This window comes from Eleutherodactylus coqui, chromosome 7 (genome assembly GCF_035609145.1).
Source record: "Eleutherodactylus coqui strain aEleCoq1 chromosome 7, aEleCoq1.hap1, whole genome shotgun sequence".
Classification (NCBI taxonomy): Eukaryota; Metazoa; Chordata; class Amphibia; order Anura; family Eleutherodactylidae; genus Eleutherodactylus; species Eleutherodactylus coqui.
Genome location: NC_089843.1, coordinates 227,051,334 through 227,069,584, shown reverse-complemented (window position 1 = coordinate 227,069,584; position 18,251 = coordinate 227,051,334). Strand labels below are relative to the sequence as shown.

Here is an 18,251-nt window from a genome sequence, read left to right as displayed (position 1 = left end):
AAAATGCTCTTCTTAGCTCCTCTAAGTGTCTTAACATAAAATATGGAGGTAAAGAAACAAAGCTTTGGTGGAAAATCAAAAATGTGCTCAAAATCTGCTAAACAGACATAGAAGGGTTGTTTCTGCAATAAGCAAAGATGTTCTCAAGCTGCTTCTATACCCTTGGTTTTGCACAGTAGAACACGGCACTGAAGATGCAGAGACTCAGTGGAAAATCAAAGATGTGCTCAATAAAGACATTTGACAGCTTGCTTTAGCAAGCACGCCTGAACAGGGACTTGAACTCTGGACCCTCAGATTAAAAGTCTGATGCTCTACCGACTGAGCTATCCAGACTCTGAAAAATGCTCTTCTTAGCTCCTCTAAGCGTCTTAACATAAAATATGGAGGTAAAGAAACAAAGTTTTGGTGGAAAATCAAAAATGTGCTCAAAATCTGCTAAACAGACATAGAAGGGTTGTTTCTGCAATAAGCAAAGATGTTCTCAAGCTGCTTCTATACCCTTGGTTTTGCACAGTAGAACACGACAATACAGAAGCAAAGACTCAGTGGAAAATCAAAGATGTGCTCAATAAAGATATTTGACAGCTTGCTTTAGCAAGTATGCCTGAACAGGGACTTGAACCCTGGACCCTCAGATTAAAAGTCTGATGCTCTACCGACTGAGCTATCCAGGCTCTGAAAAATGCTCTTCTTAGCTCCTCTAAGCGTCTTAACATAAAATATGGAGGTAAAGAAACAAAGTTTTGGTGGAAAATCAAAAATGTGCTCAAAATCTGCTAAACAGACATAGAAGGGTTGTTTCTGCAAAAAACAAAGATTTTCTCAAGCTGCTTCTATACCCTCAGTTTTGCACAGTAGAACACGACAATAAAGAAGCAAAGACTCAGTGGAAAATCAAAGATGTGCTCAATAAAGACATTTGACAGCTTGCTTTACCTTGCTTTAGCTCCTCTAAGCGTCTTAACATAAAATATGGAGCAAATACGCCTGAACAGGGACTTGAACCCTGGACCCTCAGATTAAAAGTCTGATGCTCTACCGACTGAGCTATCCAGGCTCTGAAAAATGCTCCTCTTAGCTCCTCTAAGCGTCTTAACATAAAATATGGAGGTAAAGAAACAAAGCTTTGGTGGAAAATCAAAAATGTGCTCAAAATCTGCTAAACAGACATAGAAGGGTTGTTTCTGCAATAAGCAAAGATGTTCTCAAGCTGCTTCTATACCCTTGGTTTTGCACAGTAGAACACGACAATACAGAAGCAAAGACTCAGTGGAAAATCAAAGATGTGCTCAATAAAGACATTTGACAGCTTGCTTTAGCAAGTATGCCTGAACAGGGACTTGAACCCTGGACCCTCAGATTAAAAGTCTGATGCTCTACTGACTGAGCTATCCAGGCTCTGAAAAATGCTCTTCTTAGCTCCTCTAAGCGTCTTAACATAAAATATGGAGGTAAAGAAACAAAGCTTTGGTGGAAAATCAAAAATGTGCTCAAAATCTGCTAAACAGACATAGAAGGGTTGTTTCTGCAATAAGCAAAGATGTTCTCAAGCTGCTTCTATACCCTTGGTTTTGCACAGTAGAACACGGCACTGAAGATGCAGAGACTCAGTGGAAAATCAAAGATGTGCTCAATAAAGACATTTGACAGCTTGCTTTAGCAAGTACGCCTGAACAGGGACTTGAACCCTGGACCCTCAGATTAAAAGTCTGATGCTCTACCGACTGAGCTATCCAGGCTCTGAAAAATGCTCTTCTTAGCTCCTCTAAGCGTCTTAACATAAAATATGGAGGTAAAGAAACAAAGCTTTGGTGGAAAATCAACAATGTGCCCAAAATTTGCTAAACAGACATAGAAGGGTTGTTTCTGCAAAAAACAAAGATTTTCTCAAGCTGCTTCTATACCCTCAGTTTTGCACAGTAGAACACGACAATAAAGAAGCAAAGACTCAGTGGAAAATCAAAGATGTGCTCAATTAAGACATTTGACAGCTTGCTTTAGCAAGTACGCCTGAACAGGGACTTGAACCCTGATGCTCTACCGACTGAACTATCCAGGCTCTGAAAAATGCTCTTCTTAGCTCCTCCAGGCGTCTTAACATAAAATATGGAGGTAAAGAAACAAAGCTTTGGTGGAGAATCAAAAATGTGCTCAAAATCTGCTAAACAGACATAGAAGGGTTGTTTCTGCAATAAGCAAAGATGTTCTCAAGCTGCTTCTATACCCTTGGTTTTGCACAGTAGAACACGGCACTGAAGATGCAGAGACTCAGTGGAAAACCAAAGATGTGCTCAATAAAGACATTTGACAGCTTGCTTTAGCAAGTACGCCTGAACAGGGACTTGAACCCTGGACCCTCAGATTAAAAGTCTGATGCTCTACCGACTGAGCTATCCAGGCTCTGAAAAATGCTCTTCTTAGCTCCTCTAAGCGTCTTAACATAAAATATGGAGGTAAAGAAACAAAGCTTTGGTGGAAAATCAACAATGTGCCCAAAATTTGCTAAACAGACATAGAAGGGTTGTTTCTGCAAAAAACAAAGTTTTTCTCAAGCTGCTTCTATACCCTCAGTTTTGCACAGTAGAACACGACAATAAAGAAGCAAAGACTCAGTGGAAAATCAAAGATGTGCTCAATTAAGACATTTGACAGCTTGCTTTAGCAAGTACGCCTGAACAGGGACTTGAACCCTTATGCTCTACCGACTGAACTATCCAGGCTCTGAAAAATGCTCTTCTTAGCTCCTCTAAGCGTCTTAACATAAAATATGGAGGTAAAGAAACAAAGCTTTGGTGGAAAATCAAAAATGTGCTCAAAATCTGCTAAACAGACATAGAAGGGTTGTTTCTGCAATAAGCAAAGATGTTCTCAAGCTGCTTCTATACCCTTGGTTTTGCACAGTAGAACACGGCACTGAAGATGCAGAGACTCAGTGGAAAATCAAAGATGTGCTCAATAAAGACATTTGACAGCTTGCTTTAGCAAGGACGCCTGAACAGGGACTTGAACCCTGGACCCTCAGATTAAAAGTCTGATGCTCTACCGACTGAGCTATCCAGGCTCTGAAAAATGCTCTTCTTAGCTCCTCTAAGCGTCTTAACATAAAATATGGAGGTAAAGAAACAAAGCTTTGGTGGAAAATCAAAAATGTGCTCAAAATCTGCTAAACAGACATAGAAGGGTTGTTTCTGCAATAAGCAAAGATGTTCTCAAGCTGCTTCTATACCCTTGGTTTTGCACAGTAGAACACGGCACTGAAGATGCAGAGACTCAGTGGAAAATCAAAGATGTGCTCAATAAAGACATTTGACAGCTTGCTTTAGCAAGTACGCTTGAACAGGGACTTGAACCCTGGACCCTCAGATTAAAAGTCTGATGCTCTACCGACTGAGCTATCCAGGCTCTGAAAAATGCTCTTCTTAGCTCCTCTAAGCGTCTTAACATAAAATATGGAGGTAAAGAAACAAAGCTTTGGTGGAAAATCAAAAATGTGCTCAAAATCTGCTAAACAGACATAGAAGGGTTGTTTCTGCAATAAGCAAAGATGTTCTCAAGCTGCTTCTATACCCTTGGTTTTGCACAGTAGAACACGGCACTGAAGATGCAGAGACTCAGTGGAAAATCAAAGATGTGCTCAATAAAGACATTTGACAGCTTGCTTTAGCAAGTACGCCTGAACAGGGACTTGAACCCTGGACCCTCAGATTAAAAGTCTGATGCTCTACCGACTGAGCTATCCAGGCTCTGAAAAATGCTCTTCTTAGCTCCTCTAAGCGTCTTAACATAAAATATGGAGGTAAAGAAACAAAGCTTTGGTGGAAAATCAACAATGTGCCCAAAATTTGCTAAACAGACATAGAAGGGTTGTTTCTGCAAAAAACAAAGATTTTCTCAAGCTGCTTCTATACCCTCAGTTTTGCACAGTAGAACACGACAATAAAGAAGCAAAGACTCAGTGGAAAATCAAAGATGTGCTCAATTAAGACATTTGACAGCTTGCTTTAGCAAGTACGCCTGAACAGGGACTTGAACCCTGATGCTCTACCGACTGAACTATCCAGGCTCTGAAAAATGCTCTTCTTAGCTCCTCCAGGCGTCTTAACATAAAATATGGAGGTAAAGAAACAAAGCTTTGGTGGAGAATCAAAAATGTGCTCAAAATCTGCTGAACAGACATAGAAGGGTTGTTTCTGCAATAAGCAAAGATGTTCTCAAGCTGCTTCTATACCCTTGGTTTTGCACAGTAGAACACGGCACTGAAGATGCAGAGACTCAGTGGAAAATCAAAGATGTGCTCAATAAAGACATTTGACAGCTTGCTTTAGCAAGTACGCCTGAACAGGGACTTGAACCCTGGACCCTCAGATTAAAAGTCTGATGCTCTACCGACTGAGCTATCCAGGCTCTGAAAAATGCTCTTCTTAGCTCCTCTAAGCGTCTTAACATAAAATATGGAGGTAAAGAAACAAAGCTTTGGTGGAAAATCAACAATGTGCCCAAAATTTGCTAAACAGACATAGAAGGGTTGTTTCTGCAAAAAACAAAGATTTTCTCAAGCTGCTTCTATACCCTCAGTTTTGCACAGTAGAACACGACAATAAAGAAGCAAAGACTCAGTGGAAAATCAAAGATGTGCTCAATTAAGACATTTGACAGCTTGCTTTAGCGAGTACGCCTGAACAGGGACTTGAACCCTGATGCTCTACCGACTGAACTATCCAGGCTCTGAAAAATGCTCTTCTTAGCTCCTCTAAGCGTCTTAACATAAAATATGGAGGTAAAGAAACAAAGCTTTGGTGGAAAATCAAAAATGTGCTCAAAATCTGCTAAACAGACATAGAAGGGTTGTTTCTGCAATAAGCAAAGATGTTCTCAAGCTGCTTCTATACCCTTGGTTTTGCACAGTAGAACACGGCACTGAAGATGCAGAGACTCAGTGGAAAACCAAAGATGTGCTCAATAAAGACATTTGACAGCTTGCTTTAGCAAGTACGCCTGAACAGGGACTTGAACCCTGGACCCTCAGATTAAAAGTCTGATGCTCTACCGACTGAGCTATCCAGGCTCTGAAAAATGCTCTTCTTAGCTCCTCTAAGCGTCTTAACATAAAATATGGAGGTAAAGAAACAAAGCTTTGGTGGAAAATCAACAATGTGCCCAAAATTTGCTAAACAGACATAGAAGGGTTGTTTCTGCAAAAAACAAAGTTTTTCTCAAGCTGCTTCTATACCCTCAGTTTTGCACAGTAGAACACGACAATAAAGAAGCAAAGACTCAGTGGAAAATCAAAGATGTGCTCAATTAAGACATTTGACAGCTTGCTTTAGCAAGTACGCCTGAACAGGGACTTGAACCCTTATGCTCTACCGACTGAACTATCCAGGCTCTGAAAAATGCTCTTCTTAGCTCCTCTAAGCGTCTTAACATAAAATATGGAGGTAAAGAAACAAAGCTTTGGTGGAAAATCAAAAATGTGCTCAAAATCTGCTAAACAGACATAGAAGGGTTGTTTCTGCAATAAGCAAAGATGTTCTCAAGCTGCTTCTATACCCTTGGTTTTGCACAGTAGAACACGGCACTGAAGATGCAGAGACTCAGTGGAAAATCAAAGATGTGCTCAATAAAGACATTTGACAGCTTGCTTTAGCAAGTACGCCTGAACAGGGACTTGAACCCTGGACCCTCAGATTAAAAGTCTGATGCTCTACCGACTGAGCTATCCAGGCTCTGAAAAATGCTCTTCTTAGCTCCTCTAAGCGTCTTAACATAAAATATGGAGGTAAAGAAACAAAGCTTTGGTGGAAAATCAAAAATGTGCTCAAAATCTGCTAAACAGACATAGAAGGGTTGTTTCTGCAATAAGCAAAGATGTTCTCAAGCTGCTTCTATACCCTTGGTTTTGCACAGTAGAACACGGCACTGAAGATGCAGAGACTCAGTGGAAAATCAAAGATGTGCTCAATAAAGACATTTGACAGCTTGCTTTAGCAAGTACGCTTGAACAGGGACTTGAACCCTGGACCCTCAGATTAAAAGTCTGATGCTCTACCGACTGAGCTATCCAGGCTCTGAAAAATGCTCTTCTTAGCTCCTCTAAGCGTCTTAACATAAAATATGGAGGTAAAGAAACAAAGCTTTGGTGGAAAATCAAAAATGTGCTCAAAATCTGCTAAACAGACATAGAAGGGTTGTTTCTGCAATAAGCAAAGATGTTCTCAAGCTGCTTCTATACCCTTGGTTTTGCACAGTAGAACACGACAATAAAGAAGCAAAGACTCAGTGGAAAATCAAAGATGTGCTCAATTAAGACATTTGACAGCTTGCTTTAGCAAGTACGCCTGAACAGGGACTTGAACCCTTATGCTCTACCGACTGAACTATCCAGGCTCTGAAAAATGCTCTTCTTAGCTCCTCTAAGCGTCTTAACATAAAATATGGAGGTAAAGAAACAAAGCTTTGGTGGAAAATCAAAAATGTGCTCAAAATCTGCTAAACAGACATAGAAGGGTTGTTTCTGCAATAAGCAAAGATGTTCTCAAGCTGCTTCTATACCCTTGGTTTTGCACAGTAGAACACGGCACTGAAGATGCAGAGACTCAGTGGAAAATCAAAGATGTGCTCAATAAAGACATTTGACAGCTTGCTTTAGCAAGGACGCCTGAACAGGGACTTGAACCCTGGACCCTCAGATTAAAAGTCTGATGCTCTACCGACTGAGCTATCCAGGCTCTGAAAAATGCTCTTCTTAGCTCCTCTAAGCGTCTTAACATAAAATATGGAGGTAAAGAAACAAAGCTTTGGTGGAAAATCAAAAATGTGCTCAAAATCTGCTAAACAGACATAGAAGGGTTGTTTCTGCAATAAGCAAAGATGTTCTCAAGCTGCTTCTATACCCTTGGTTTTGCACAGTAGAACACGGCACTGAAGATGCAGAGACTCAGTGGAAAATCAAAGATGTGCTCAATAAAGACATTTGACAGCTTGCTTTAGCAAGTACGCTTGAACAGGGACTTGAACCCTGGACCCTCAGATTAAAAGTCTGATGCTCTACCGACTGAGCTATCCAGGCTCTGAAAAATGCTCTTCTTAGCTCCTCTAAGCGTCTTAACATAAAATATGGAGGTAAAGAAACAAAGCTTTGGTGGAAAATCAAAAATGTGCTCAAAATCTGCTAAACAGACATAGAAGGGTTGTTTCTGCAATAAGCAAAGATGTTCTCAAGCTGCTTCTATACCCTTGGTTTTGCACAGTAGAACACGGCACTGAAGATGCAGAGACTCAGTGGAAAATCAAAGATGTGCTCAATAAAGACATTTGACAGCTTGCTTTAGCAAGTACGCCTGAACAGGGACTTGAACCCTGGACCCTCAGATTAAAAGTCTGATGCTCTACCGACTGAGCTATCCAGGCTCTGAAAAATGCTCTTCTTAGCTCCTCTAAGTGTCTCAACATAAAATATGGAGGTAAAGAAACAAAGCTTTGGTGGAAAATCAACAATGTGCCCAAAATTTGCTAAACAGACATAGAAGGGTTGTTTCTGCAAAAAACAAAGATTTTCTCAAGCTGCTTCTATACCCTCAGTTTTGCACAGTAGAACACGACAATAAAGAAGCAAAGACTCAGTGGAAAATCAAAGATGTGCTCAATTAAGACATTTGACAGCTTGCTTTAGCAAGTACGCCTGAAGAGGGACTTGAACCCTGATGCTCTACCGACTGAACTATCCAGGCTCTGAAAAATGCTCTTCTTAGCTCCTCTAAGCGTCTTAACATAAAATATGGAGGTAAAGAAACAAAGCTTTGGTGGAAAATCAAAAATGTGCTCAAAATCTGCTAAACAGACATAGAAGGGTTGTTTCTGCAATAAGCAAAGATGTTCTCAAGCTGCTTTTATACCCTTGGTTTTGCACAGTAGAACACGGCACTGAAGATGCAGAGACTCAGTGGAAAATCAAAGATGTGCTCAATAAAGACATTTGACAGCTTGCTTTAGCAAGTACGCCTGAACAGGGACTTGAACCCTGGACCCTCAGATTAAAAGTCTGATGCTCTACCGACTGAGCTATCCAGGCTCTGAAAAATGCTCTTCTTAGCTCCTCTAAGCGTCTTAACATAAAATATGGAGGTAAAGAAACAAAGCTTTGGTGGAAAATCAACAATGTGCCCAAAATTTGCTAAACAGACATAGAAGGGTTGTTTCTGCAAAAAACAAAGATTTTCTCAAGCTGCTTCTATACCCTCAGTTTTGCACAGTAGAACACGACAATAAAGAAGCAAAGACTCAGTGGAAAATCAAAGATGTGCTCAATTAAGACATTTGACAGCTTGCTTTAGCGAGTACGCCTGAACAGGGACTTGAACCCTGATGCTCTACCGACTGAACTATCCAGGCTCTGAAAAATGCTCTTCTTAGCTCCTCTAAGCGTCTTAACATAAAATATGGAGGTAAAGAAACAAAGCTTTGGTGGAAAATCAAAAATGTGCTCAAAATCTGCTAAACAGACATAGAAGGGTTGTTTCTGCAATAAGCAAAGATGTTCTCAAGCTGCTTCTATACCCTTGGTTTTGCACAGTAGAACACGGCACTGAAGATGCAGAGACTCAGTGGAAAACCAAAGATGTGCTCAATAAAGACATTTGACAGCTTGCTTTAGCAAGTACGCCTGAACAGGGACTTGAACCCTGGACCCTCAGATTAAAAGTCTGATGCTCTACCGACTGAGCTATCCAGGCTCTGAAAAATGCTCTTCTTAGCTCCTCTAAGCGTCTTAACATAAAATATGGAGGTAAAGAAACAAAGCTTTGGTGGAAAATCAACAATGTGCCCAAAATTTGCTAAACAGACATAGAAGGGTTGTTTCTGCAAAAAACAAAGTTTTTCTCAAGCTGCTTCTATACCCTCAGTTTTGCACAGTAGAACACGACAATAAAGAAGCAAAGACTCAGTGGAAAATCAAAGATGTGCTCAATTAAGACATTTGACAGCTTGCTTTAGCAAGTACGCCTGAACAGGGACTTGAACCCTTATGCTCTACCGACTGAACTATCCAGGCTCTGAAAAATGCTCTTCTTAGCTCCTCTAAGCGTCTTAACATAAAATATGGAGGTAAAGAAACAAAGCTTTGGTGGAAAATCAAAAATGTGCTCAAAATCTGCTAAACAGACATAGAAGGGTTGTTTCTGCAATAAGCAAAGATGTTCTCAAGCTGCTTCTATACCCTTGGTTTTGCACAGTAGAACACGGCACTGAAGATGCAGAGACTCAGTGGAAAATCAAAGATGTGCTCAATAAAGACATTTGACAGCTTGCTTTAGCAAGGACGCCTGAACAGGGACTTGAACCCTGGACCCTCAGATTAAAAGTCTGATGCTCTACCGACTGAGCTATCCAGGCTCTGAAAAATGCTCTTCTTAGCTCCTCTAAGCGTCTTAACATAAAATATGGAGGTAAAGAAACAAAGCTTTGGTGGAAAATCAAAAATGTGCTCAAAATCTGCTAAACAGACATAGAAGGGTTGTTTCTGCAATAAGCAAAGATGTTCTCAAGCTGCTTCTATACCCTTGGTTTTGCACAGTAGAACACGGCACTGAAGATGCAGAGACTCAGTGGAAAATCAAAGATGTGCTCAATAAAGACATTTGACAGCTTGCTTTAGCAAGTACGCTTGAACAGGGACTTGAACCCTGGACCCTCAGATTAAAAGTCTGATGCTCTACCGACTGAGCTATCCAGGCTCTGAAAAATGCTCTTCTTAGCTCCTCTAAGCGTCTTAACATAAAATATGGAGGTAAAGAAACAAAGCTTTGGTGGAAAATCAAAAATGTGCTCAAAATCTGCTAAACAGACATAGAAGGGTTGTTTCTGCAATAAGCAAAGATGTTCTCAAGCTGCTTCTATACCCTTGGTTTTGCACAGTAGAACACGGCACTGAAGATGCAGAGACTCAGTGGAAAATCAAAGATGTGCTCAATAAAGACATTTGACAGCTTGCTTTAGCAAGTACGCCTGAACAGGGACTTGAACCCTGGACCCTCAGATTAAAAGTCTGATACTCTACCGACTGAGCTATCCAGGCTCTGAAAAATGCTCTTCTTAGCTCCTCTAAGTGTCTCAACATAAAATATGGAGGTAAAGAAACAAAGCTTTGGTGGAAAATCAAAAATGTGCCCAAAATTTGCTAAACAGACATAGAAGGGTTGTTTCTGCAAAAAACAAAGTTTTTCTCAAGCTGCTTCTATACCCTCAGTTTTGCACAGTAGAACACGACAATAAAGAAGCAAAGACTCAGTGGAAAATCAAAGATGTGCTCAATTAAGACATTTGACAGCTTGCTTTAGCGAGTACGCCTGAACAGGGACTTGAACCCTGATGCTCTACCGACTGAACTATCCAGGCTCTGAAAAATGCTCTTCTTAGCTCCTCTAAGCGTCTTAACATAAAATATGGAGGTAAAGAAACAAAGCTTTGGTGGAAAATCAAAAATGTGCTCAAAATCTGCTAAACAGACATAGAAGGGTTGTTTCTGCAATAAGCAAAGATGTTCTCAAGCTGCTTCTATACCCTTGGTTTTGCACAGTAGAACACGGCACTGAAGATGCAGAGACTCAGTGGAAAACCAAAGATGTGCTCAATAAAGACATTTGACAGCTTGCTTTAGCAAGTACGCCTGAACAGGGACTTGAACCCTGGACCCTCAGATTAAAAGTCTGATGCTCTACCGACTGAGCTATCCAGGCTCTGAAAAATGCTCTTCTTAGCTCCTCTAAGCGTCTTAACATAAAATATGGAGGTAAAGAAACAAAGCTTTGGTGGAAAATCAACAATGTGCCCAAAATTTGCTAAACAGACATAGAAGGGTTGTTTCTGCAAAAAACAAAGTTTTTCTCAAGCTGCTTCTATACCCTCAGTTTTGCACAGTAGAACACGACAATAAAGAAGCAAAGACTCAGTGGAAAATCAAAGATGTGCTCAATTAAGACATTTGACAGCTTGCTTTAGCAAGTACGCCTGAACAGGGACTTGAACCCTTATGCTCTACCGACTGAACTATCCAGGCTCTGAAAAATGCTCTTCTTAGCTCCTCTAAGCGTCTTAACATAAAATATGGAGGTAAAGAAACAAAGCTTTGGTGGAAAATCAAAAATGTGCTCAAAATCTGCTAAACAGACATAGAAGGGTTGTTTCTGCAATAAGCAAAGATGTTCTCAAGCTGCTTCTATACCCTTGGTTTTGCACAGTAGAACACGGCACTGAAGATGCAGAGACTCAGTGGAAAATCAAAGATGTGCTCAATAAAGACATTTGACAGCTTGCTTTAGCAAGGACGCCTGAACAGGGACTTGAACCCTGGACCCTCAGATTAAAAGTCTGATGCTCTACCGACTGAGCTATCCAGGCTCTGAAAAATGCTCTTCTTAGCTCCTCTAAGCGTCTTAACATAAAATATGGAGGTAAAGAAACAAAGCTTTGGTGGAAAATCAAAAATGTGCTCAAAATCTGCTAAACAGACATAGAAGGGTTGTTTCTGCAATAAGCAAAGATGTTCTCAAGCTGCTTCTATACCCTTGGTTTTGCACAGTAGAACACGGCACTGAAGATGCAGAGACTCAGTGGAAAATCAAAGATGTGCTCAATAAAGACATTTGACAGCTTGCTTTAGCAAGTACGCCTGAACAGGGACTTGAACCCTGGACCCTCAGATTAAAAGTCTGATGCTCTACCGACTGAGCTATCCAGGCTCTGAAAAATGCTCTTCTTAGCTCCTCTAAGTGTCTCAACATAAAATATGGAGGTAAAGAAACAAAGCTTTGGTGGAAAATCAACAATGTGCCCAAAATTTGCTAAACAGACATAGAAGGGTTGTTTCTGCAAAAAACAAAGATTTTCTCAAGCTGCTTCTATACCCTCAGTTTTGCACAGTAGAACACGACAATAAAGAAGCAAAGACTCAGTGGAAAATCAAAGATGTGCTCAATTAAGACATTTGACAGCTTGCTTTAGCAAGTACGCCTGAACAGGGACTTGAACCCTGATGCTCTACCGACTGAACTATCCAGGCTCTGAAAAATGCTCTTCTTAGCTCCTCTAAGCGTCTTAACATAAAATATGGAGGTAAAGAAACAAAGCTTTGGTGGAAAATCAAAAATGTGCTCAAAATCTGCTAAACAGACATAGAAGGGTTGTTTCTGCAATAAGCAAAGATGTTCTCAAGCTGCTTTTATACCCTTGGTTTTGCACAGTAGAACACGGCACTGAAGATGCAGAGACTCAGTGGAAAATCAAAGATGTGCTCAATAAAGACATTTGACAGCTTGCTTTAGCAAGTACGCCTGAACAGGGACTTGAACCCTGGACCCTCAGATTAAAAGTCTGATGCTCTACCGACTGAGCTATCCAGGCTCTGAAAAATGCTCTTCTTAGCTCCTCTAAGCGTCTTAACATAAAATATGGAGGTAAAGAAACAAAGCTTTGGTGGAAAATCAACAATGTGCCCAAAATTTGCTAAACACACATAGAAGGGTTGTTTCTGCAAAAAACAAAGTTTTTCTCAAGCTGCTTCTATACCCTCAGTTTTGCACAGTAGAACACGACAATAAAGAAGCAAAGACTCAGTGGAAAATCAAAGATGTGCTCAATTAAGACATTTGACAGCTTGCTTTAGCAAGTACGCCTGAACAGGGACTTGAACCCTTATGCTCTACCGACTGAACTATCCAGGCTCTGAAAAATGCTCTTCTTAGCTCCTCTAAGCGTCTTAACATAAAATATGGAGGTAAAGAAACAAAGCTTTGGTGGAAAATCAAAAATGTGCTCAAAATCTGCTAAACAGACATAGAAGGGTTGTTTCTGCAATAAGCAAAGATGTTCTCAAGCTGCTTCTATACCCTTGGTTTTGCACAGTAGAACACGGCACTGAAGATGCAGAGACTCAGTGGAAAATCAAAGATGTGCTCAATAAAGACATTTGACAGCTTGCTTTAGCAAGTACGCTTGAACAGGGACTTGAACCCTGGACCCTCAGATTAAAAGTCTGATGCTCTACCGACTGAGCTATCCAGGCTCTGAAAAATGCTCTTCTTAGCTCCTCTAAGCGTCTTAACATAAAATATGGAGGTAAAGAAACAAAGCTTTGGTGGAAAATCAAAAATGTGCTCAAAATCTGCTAAACAGACATAGAAGGGTTGTTTCTGCAATAAGCAAAGATGTTCTCAAGCTGCTTCTATACCCTTGGTTTTGCACAGTAGAACACGGCACTGAAGATGCAGAGACTCAGTGGAAAATCAAAGATGTGCTCAATAAAGACATTTGACAGCTTGCTTTAGCAAGTACGCCTGAACAGGGACTTGAACCCTGGACCCTCAGATTAAAAGTCTGATGCTCTACCGACTGAGCTATCCAGGCTCTGAAAAATGCTCTTCTTAGCTCCTCTAAGTGTCTCAACATAAAATATGGAGGTAAAGAAACAAAGCTTTGGTGGAAAATCAACAATGTGCCCAAAATTTGCTAAACAGACATAGAAGGGTTGTTTCTGCAAAAAACAAAGATTTTCTCAAGCTGCTTCTATACCCTCAGTTTTGCACAGTAGAACACGACAATAAAGAAGCAAAGACTCAGTGGAAAATCAAAGATGTGCTCAATTAAGACATTTGACAGCTTGCTTTAGCAAGTACGCCTGAACAGGGACTTGAACCCTGATGCTCTACCGACTGAACTATCCAGGCTCTGAAAAATGCTCTTCTTAGCTCCTCTAAGCGTCTTAACATAAAATATGGAGGTAAAGAAACAAAGCTTTGGTGGAAAATCAAAAATGTGCTCAAAATCTGCTAAACAGACATAGAAGGGTTGTTTCTGCAATAAGCAAAGATGTTCTCAAGCTGCTTTTATACCCTTGGTTTTGCACAGTAGAACACGGCACTGAAGATGCAGAGACTCAGTGGAAAATCAAAGATGTGCTCAATAAAGACATTTGACAGCTTGCTTTAGCAAGTACGCCTGAACAGGGACTTGAACCCTGGACCCTCAGATTAAAAGTCTGATGCTCTACCGACTGAGCTATCCAGGCTCTGAAAAATGCTCTTCTTAGCTCCTCTAAGCGTCTTAACATAAAATATGGAGGTAAAGAAACAAAGCTTTGGTGGAAAATCAACAATGTGCCCAAAATTTGCTAAACAGACATAGAAGGGTTGTTTCTGCAAAAAACAAAGTTTTTCTCAAGCTGCTTCTATACCCTCAGTTTTGCACAGTAGAACACGACAATAAAGAAGCAAAGACTCAGTGGAAAATCAAAGATGTGCTCAATTAAGACATTTGACAGCTTGCTTTAGCAAGTACGCCTGAACAGGGACTTGAACCCTTATGCTCTACCGACTGAACTATCCAGGCTCTGAAAAATGCTCTTCTTAGCTCCTCTAAGCGTCTTAACATAAAATATGGAGGTAAAGAAACAAAGCTTTGGTGGAAAATCAACAATGTGCCCAAAATTTGCTAAACAGACATAGAAGGGTTGTTTCTGCAAAAAACAAAGATTTTCTCAAGCTGCTTCTATACCCTCAGTTTTGCACAGTAGAACACGACAATAAAGAAGCAAAGACTCAGTGGAAAATCAAAGATGTGCTCAATTAAGACATTTGACAGCTTGCTTTAGCAAGTACGCCTGAACAGGGACTTGAACCCTGATGCTCTACCGACTGAACTATCCAGGCTCTGAAAAATGCTCTTCTTAGCTCCTCTAAGCGTCTTAACATAAAATATGGAGGTAAAGAAACAAAGCTTTGGTGGAAAATCAAAAATGTGCTCAAAATCTGCTAAACAGACATAGAAGGGTTGTTTCTGCAATAAGCAAAGATGTTCTCAAGCTGCTTTTATACCCTTGGTTTTGCACAGTAGAACACGGCACTGAAGATGCAGAGACTCAGTGGAAAATCAAAGATGTGCTCAATAAAGACATTTGACAGCTTGCTTTAGCAAGTACGCCTGAACAGGGACTTGAACCCTGGACCCTCAGATTAAAAGTCTGATGCTCTACCGACTGAGCTATCCAGGCTCTGAAAAATGCTCTTCTTAGCTCCTCTAAGCGTCTTAACATAAAATATGGAGGTAAAGAAACAAAGCTTTGGTGGAAAATCAACAATGTGCCCAAAATTTGCTAAACAGACATAGAAGGGTTGTTTCTGCAAAAAACAAAGTTTTTCTCAAGCTGCTTCTATACCCTCAGTTTTGCACAGTAGAACACGACAATAAAGAAGCAAAGAGTCAGTGGAAAATCAAAGATGTGCTCAATTAAGACATTTGACAGCTTGCTTTAGCAAGTACGCCTGAACAGGGACTTGAACCCTTATGCTCTACCGACTGAACTATCCAGGCTCTGAAAAATGCTCTTCTTAGCTCCTCTAAGCGTCTTAACATAAAATATGGAGGTAAAGAAACAAAGCTTTGGTGGAAAATCAAAAATGTGCTCAAAATCTGCTAAACAGACATAGAAGGGTTGTTTCTGCAATAAGCAAAGATGTTCTCAAGCTGCTTCTATACCCTTGGTTTTGCACAGTAGAACACGGCACTGAAGATGCAGAGACTCAGTGGAAAATCAAAGATGTGCTCAATAAAGACATTTGACAGCTTGCTTTAGCAAGGACGCCTGAACAGGGACTTGAACCCTGGACCCTCAGATTAAAAGTCTGATGCTCTACCGACTGAGCTATCCAGGCTCTGAAAAATGCTCTTCTTAGCTCCTCTAAGCGTCTTAACATAAAATATGGAGGTAAAGAAACAAAGCTTTGGTGGAAAATCAAAAATGTGCTCAAAATCTGCTAAACAGACATAGAAGGGTTGTTTCTGCAATAAGCAAAGATGTTCTCAAGCTGCTTCTATACCCTTGGTTTTGCACAGTAGAACACGGCACTGAAGATGCAGAGACTCAGTGGAAAATCAAAGATGTGCTCAATAAAGACATTTGACAGCTTGCTTTAGCAAGTACGCTTGAACAGGGACTTGAACCCTGGACCCTCAGATTAAAAGTCTGATGCTCTACCGACTGAGCTATCCAGGCTCTGAAAAATGCTCTTCTTAGCTCCTCTAAGCGTCTTAACATAAAATATGGAGGTAAAGAAACAAAGCTTTGGTGGAAAATCAAAAATGTGCTCAAAATCTGCTAAACAGACATAGAAGGGTTGTTTCTGCAATAAGCAAAGATGTTCTCAAGCTGCTTCTATACCCTTGGTTTTGCACAGTAGAACACGGCACTGAAGATGCAGAGACTCAGTGGAAAATCAAAGATGTGCTCAATAAAGACATTTGACAGCTTGCTTTAGCAAGTACGCCTGAACAGGGACTTGAACCCTGGACCCTCAGATTAAAAGTCTGATGCTCTACCGACTGAGCTATCCAGGCTCTGAAAAATGCTCTTCTTAGCTCCTCTAAGTGTCTCAACATAAAATATGGAGGTAAAGAAACAAAGCTTTGGTGGAAAATCAACAATGTGCCCAAAATTTGCTAAACAGACATAGAAGGGTTGTTTCTGCAAAAAACAAAGATTTTCTCAAGCTGCTTCTATACCCTCAGTTTTGCACAGTAGAACACGACAATAAAGAAGCAAAGACTCAGTGGAAAATCAAAGATGTGCTCAATTAAGACATTTGACAGCTTGCTTTAGCAAGTACGCCTGAACAGGGACTTGAACCCTGATGCTCTACCGACTGAACTATCCAGGCTCTGAAAAATGCTCTTCTTAGCTCCTCTAAGCGTCTTAACATAAAATATGGAGGTAAAGAAACAAAGCTTTGGTGGAAAATCAAAAATGTGCTCAAAATCTGCTAAACAGACATAGAAGGGTTGTTTCTGCAATAAGCAAAGATGTTCTCAAGCTGCTTTTATACCCTTGGTTTTGCACAGTAGAACACGGCACTGAAGATGCAGAGACTCAGTGGAAAATCAAAGATGTGCTCAATAAAGACATTTGACAGCTTGCTTTAGCAAGTACGCCTGAACAGGGACTTGAACCCTGGACCCTCAGATTAAAAGTCTGATGCTCTACCGACTGAGCTATCCAGGCTCTGAAAAATGCTCTTCTTAGCTCCTCTAAGCGTCTTAACATAAAATATGGAGGTAAAGAAACAAAGCTTTGGTGGAAAATCAACAATGTGCCCAAAATTTGCTAAACAGACATAGAAGGGTTGTTTCTGCAAAAAACAAAGATTTTCTCAAGCTGCTTCTATACCCTCAGTTTTGCACAGTAGAACACGACAATAAAGAAGCAAAGACTCAGTGGAAAATCAAAGATGTGCTCAATTAAGACATTTGACAGCTTGCTTTAGCGAGTACGCCTGAACAGGGACTTGAACCCTGATGCTCTACCGACTGAACTATCCAGGCTCTGAAAAATGCTCTTCTTAGCTCCTCTAAGCGTCTTAACATAAAATATGGAGGTAAAGAAACAAAGCTTTGGTGGAAAATCAAAAATGTGCTCAAAATCTGCTAAACAGACATAGAAGGGTTGTTTCTGCAATAAGCAAAGATGTTCTCAAGCTGCTTCTATACCCTTGGTTTTGCACAGTAGAACACGGCACTGAAGATGCAGAGACTCAGTGGAAAACCAAAGATGTGCTCAATAAAGACATTTGACAGCTTGCTTTAGCAAGTACGCCTGAACAGGGACTTGAACCCTGGACCCTCAGATTAAAAGTCTGATGCTCTACCGACTGAGCTATCCAGGCTCTGAAAAATGCTCTTCTTAGCTCCTCTAAGCGTCTTAACATAAAATATGGAGGTAAAGAAACAAAGCTTTGGTGGAAAATCAACAATGTGCCCAAAATTTGCTAAACAGACATAGAAGGGTTGTTTCTGCAAAAAACAAAGTTTTTCTCAAGCTGCTTCTATACCCTCAGTTTTGCACAGTAGAACACGACAATAAAGAAGCAAAGACTCAGTGGAAAATCAAAGATGTGCTCAATTAAGACATTTGACAGCTTGCTTTAGCAAGTACGCCTGAACAGGGACTTGAACCCTTATGCTCTACCGACTGAACTATCCAGGCTCTGAAAAATGCTCTTCTTAGCTCCTCTAAGCGTCTTAACATAAAATATGGAGGTAAAGAAACAAAGCTTTGGTGGAAAATCAAAAATGTGCTCAAAATCTGCTAAACAGACATAGAAGGGTTGTTTCTGCAATAAGCAAAGATGTTCTCAAGCTGCTTCTATACCCTTGGTTTTGCACAGTAGAACACGGCACTGAAGATGCAGAGACTCAGTGGAAAA

The 18,251-nt window shown here is 40.5% G+C and overlaps 25 non-coding genes across 25 annotated transcripts; all 25 read right to left on the bottom strand.

The window, feature by feature from the left end:
* Positions 1–604: 604 nt before the first annotated feature.
* TRNAK-UUU (transfer RNA lysine (anticodon UUU)) lies at positions 605–677 on the bottom strand. Its single transcript has one exon. It is a non-coding gene; the product is annotated as a tRNA-Lys (tRNA).
* Positions 678–987: 310 nt separating this feature from the next.
* On the bottom strand, positions 988–1,060 carry TRNAK-UUU (transfer RNA lysine (anticodon UUU)). The gene has a single exon. It is a non-coding gene; the product is annotated as a tRNA-Lys (tRNA).
* Positions 1,061–1,669: 609 nt separating this feature from the next.
* Positions 1,670–1,742, bottom strand: TRNAK-UUU (transfer RNA lysine (anticodon UUU)). The gene has a single exon. It is a non-coding gene; the product is annotated as a tRNA-Lys (tRNA).
* Positions 1,743–2,330: 588 nt separating this feature from the next.
* On the bottom strand, positions 2,331–2,403 carry TRNAK-UUU (transfer RNA lysine (anticodon UUU)). Its single transcript has one exon. It is a non-coding gene; the product is annotated as a tRNA-Lys (tRNA).
* Positions 2,404–2,991: 588 nt separating this feature from the next.
* TRNAK-UUU (transfer RNA lysine (anticodon UUU)) lies at positions 2,992–3,064 on the bottom strand. Its single transcript has one exon. It is a non-coding gene; the product is annotated as a tRNA-Lys (tRNA).
* Positions 3,065–3,673: 609 nt separating this feature from the next.
* TRNAK-UUU (transfer RNA lysine (anticodon UUU)) lies at positions 3,674–3,746 on the bottom strand. The gene has a single exon. It is a non-coding gene; the product is annotated as a tRNA-Lys (tRNA).
* A 588-nt stretch (positions 3,747–4,334) lies between these two features.
* On the bottom strand, positions 4,335–4,407 carry TRNAK-UUU (transfer RNA lysine (anticodon UUU)). The gene has a single exon. It is a non-coding gene; the product is annotated as a tRNA-Lys (tRNA).
* Positions 4,408–4,995: 588 nt separating this feature from the next.
* TRNAK-UUU (transfer RNA lysine (anticodon UUU)) lies at positions 4,996–5,068 on the bottom strand. The gene has a single exon. It is a non-coding gene; the product is annotated as a tRNA-Lys (tRNA).
* Positions 5,069–5,656: 588 nt separating this feature from the next.
* On the bottom strand, positions 5,657–5,729 carry TRNAK-UUU (transfer RNA lysine (anticodon UUU)). The gene has a single exon. It is a non-coding gene; the product is annotated as a tRNA-Lys (tRNA).
* A 929-nt stretch (positions 5,730–6,658) lies between these two features.
* TRNAK-UUU (transfer RNA lysine (anticodon UUU)) lies at positions 6,659–6,731 on the bottom strand. The gene has a single exon. It is a non-coding gene; the product is annotated as a tRNA-Lys (tRNA).
* A 609-nt stretch (positions 6,732–7,340) lies between these two features.
* TRNAK-UUU (transfer RNA lysine (anticodon UUU)) lies at positions 7,341–7,413 on the bottom strand. The gene has a single exon. It is a non-coding gene; the product is annotated as a tRNA-Lys (tRNA).
* A 588-nt stretch (positions 7,414–8,001) lies between these two features.
* On the bottom strand, positions 8,002–8,074 carry TRNAK-UUU (transfer RNA lysine (anticodon UUU)). The gene has a single exon. It is a non-coding gene; the product is annotated as a tRNA-Lys (tRNA).
* A 588-nt stretch (positions 8,075–8,662) lies between these two features.
* TRNAK-UUU (transfer RNA lysine (anticodon UUU)) lies at positions 8,663–8,735 on the bottom strand. Its single transcript has one exon. It is a non-coding gene; the product is annotated as a tRNA-Lys (tRNA).
* Positions 8,736–9,323: 588 nt separating this feature from the next.
* On the bottom strand, positions 9,324–9,396 carry TRNAK-UUU (transfer RNA lysine (anticodon UUU)). The gene has a single exon. It is a non-coding gene; the product is annotated as a tRNA-Lys (tRNA).
* Positions 9,397–10,666: 1,270 nt separating this feature from the next.
* Positions 10,667–10,739, bottom strand: TRNAK-UUU (transfer RNA lysine (anticodon UUU)). The gene has a single exon. It is a non-coding gene; the product is annotated as a tRNA-Lys (tRNA).
* A 588-nt stretch (positions 10,740–11,327) lies between these two features.
* TRNAK-UUU (transfer RNA lysine (anticodon UUU)) lies at positions 11,328–11,400 on the bottom strand. The gene has a single exon. It is a non-coding gene; the product is annotated as a tRNA-Lys (tRNA).
* Positions 11,401–11,668: 268 nt separating this feature from the next.
* TRNAK-UUU (transfer RNA lysine (anticodon UUU)) lies at positions 11,669–11,741 on the bottom strand. The gene has a single exon. It is a non-coding gene; the product is annotated as a tRNA-Lys (tRNA).
* A 588-nt stretch (positions 11,742–12,329) lies between these two features.
* TRNAK-UUU (transfer RNA lysine (anticodon UUU)) lies at positions 12,330–12,402 on the bottom strand. The gene has a single exon. It is a non-coding gene; the product is annotated as a tRNA-Lys (tRNA).
* A 929-nt stretch (positions 12,403–13,331) lies between these two features.
* Positions 13,332–13,404, bottom strand: TRNAK-UUU (transfer RNA lysine (anticodon UUU)). Its single transcript has one exon. It is a non-coding gene; the product is annotated as a tRNA-Lys (tRNA).
* A 588-nt stretch (positions 13,405–13,992) lies between these two features.
* TRNAK-UUU (transfer RNA lysine (anticodon UUU)) lies at positions 13,993–14,065 on the bottom strand. The gene has a single exon. It is a non-coding gene; the product is annotated as a tRNA-Lys (tRNA).
* A 908-nt stretch (positions 14,066–14,973) lies between these two features.
* On the bottom strand, positions 14,974–15,046 carry TRNAK-UUU (transfer RNA lysine (anticodon UUU)). The gene has a single exon. It is a non-coding gene; the product is annotated as a tRNA-Lys (tRNA).
* Positions 15,047–15,634: 588 nt separating this feature from the next.
* TRNAK-UUU (transfer RNA lysine (anticodon UUU)) lies at positions 15,635–15,707 on the bottom strand. The gene has a single exon. It is a non-coding gene; the product is annotated as a tRNA-Lys (tRNA).
* Positions 15,708–16,316: 609 nt separating this feature from the next.
* On the bottom strand, positions 16,317–16,389 carry TRNAK-UUU (transfer RNA lysine (anticodon UUU)). The gene has a single exon. It is a non-coding gene; the product is annotated as a tRNA-Lys (tRNA).
* Positions 16,390–16,977: 588 nt separating this feature from the next.
* On the bottom strand, positions 16,978–17,050 carry TRNAK-UUU (transfer RNA lysine (anticodon UUU)). Its single transcript has one exon. It is a non-coding gene; the product is annotated as a tRNA-Lys (tRNA).
* Positions 17,051–17,638: 588 nt separating this feature from the next.
* TRNAK-UUU (transfer RNA lysine (anticodon UUU)) lies at positions 17,639–17,711 on the bottom strand. The gene has a single exon. It is a non-coding gene; the product is annotated as a tRNA-Lys (tRNA).
* Between the last annotated feature and the right edge of the window lie 540 nt (positions 17,712–18,251).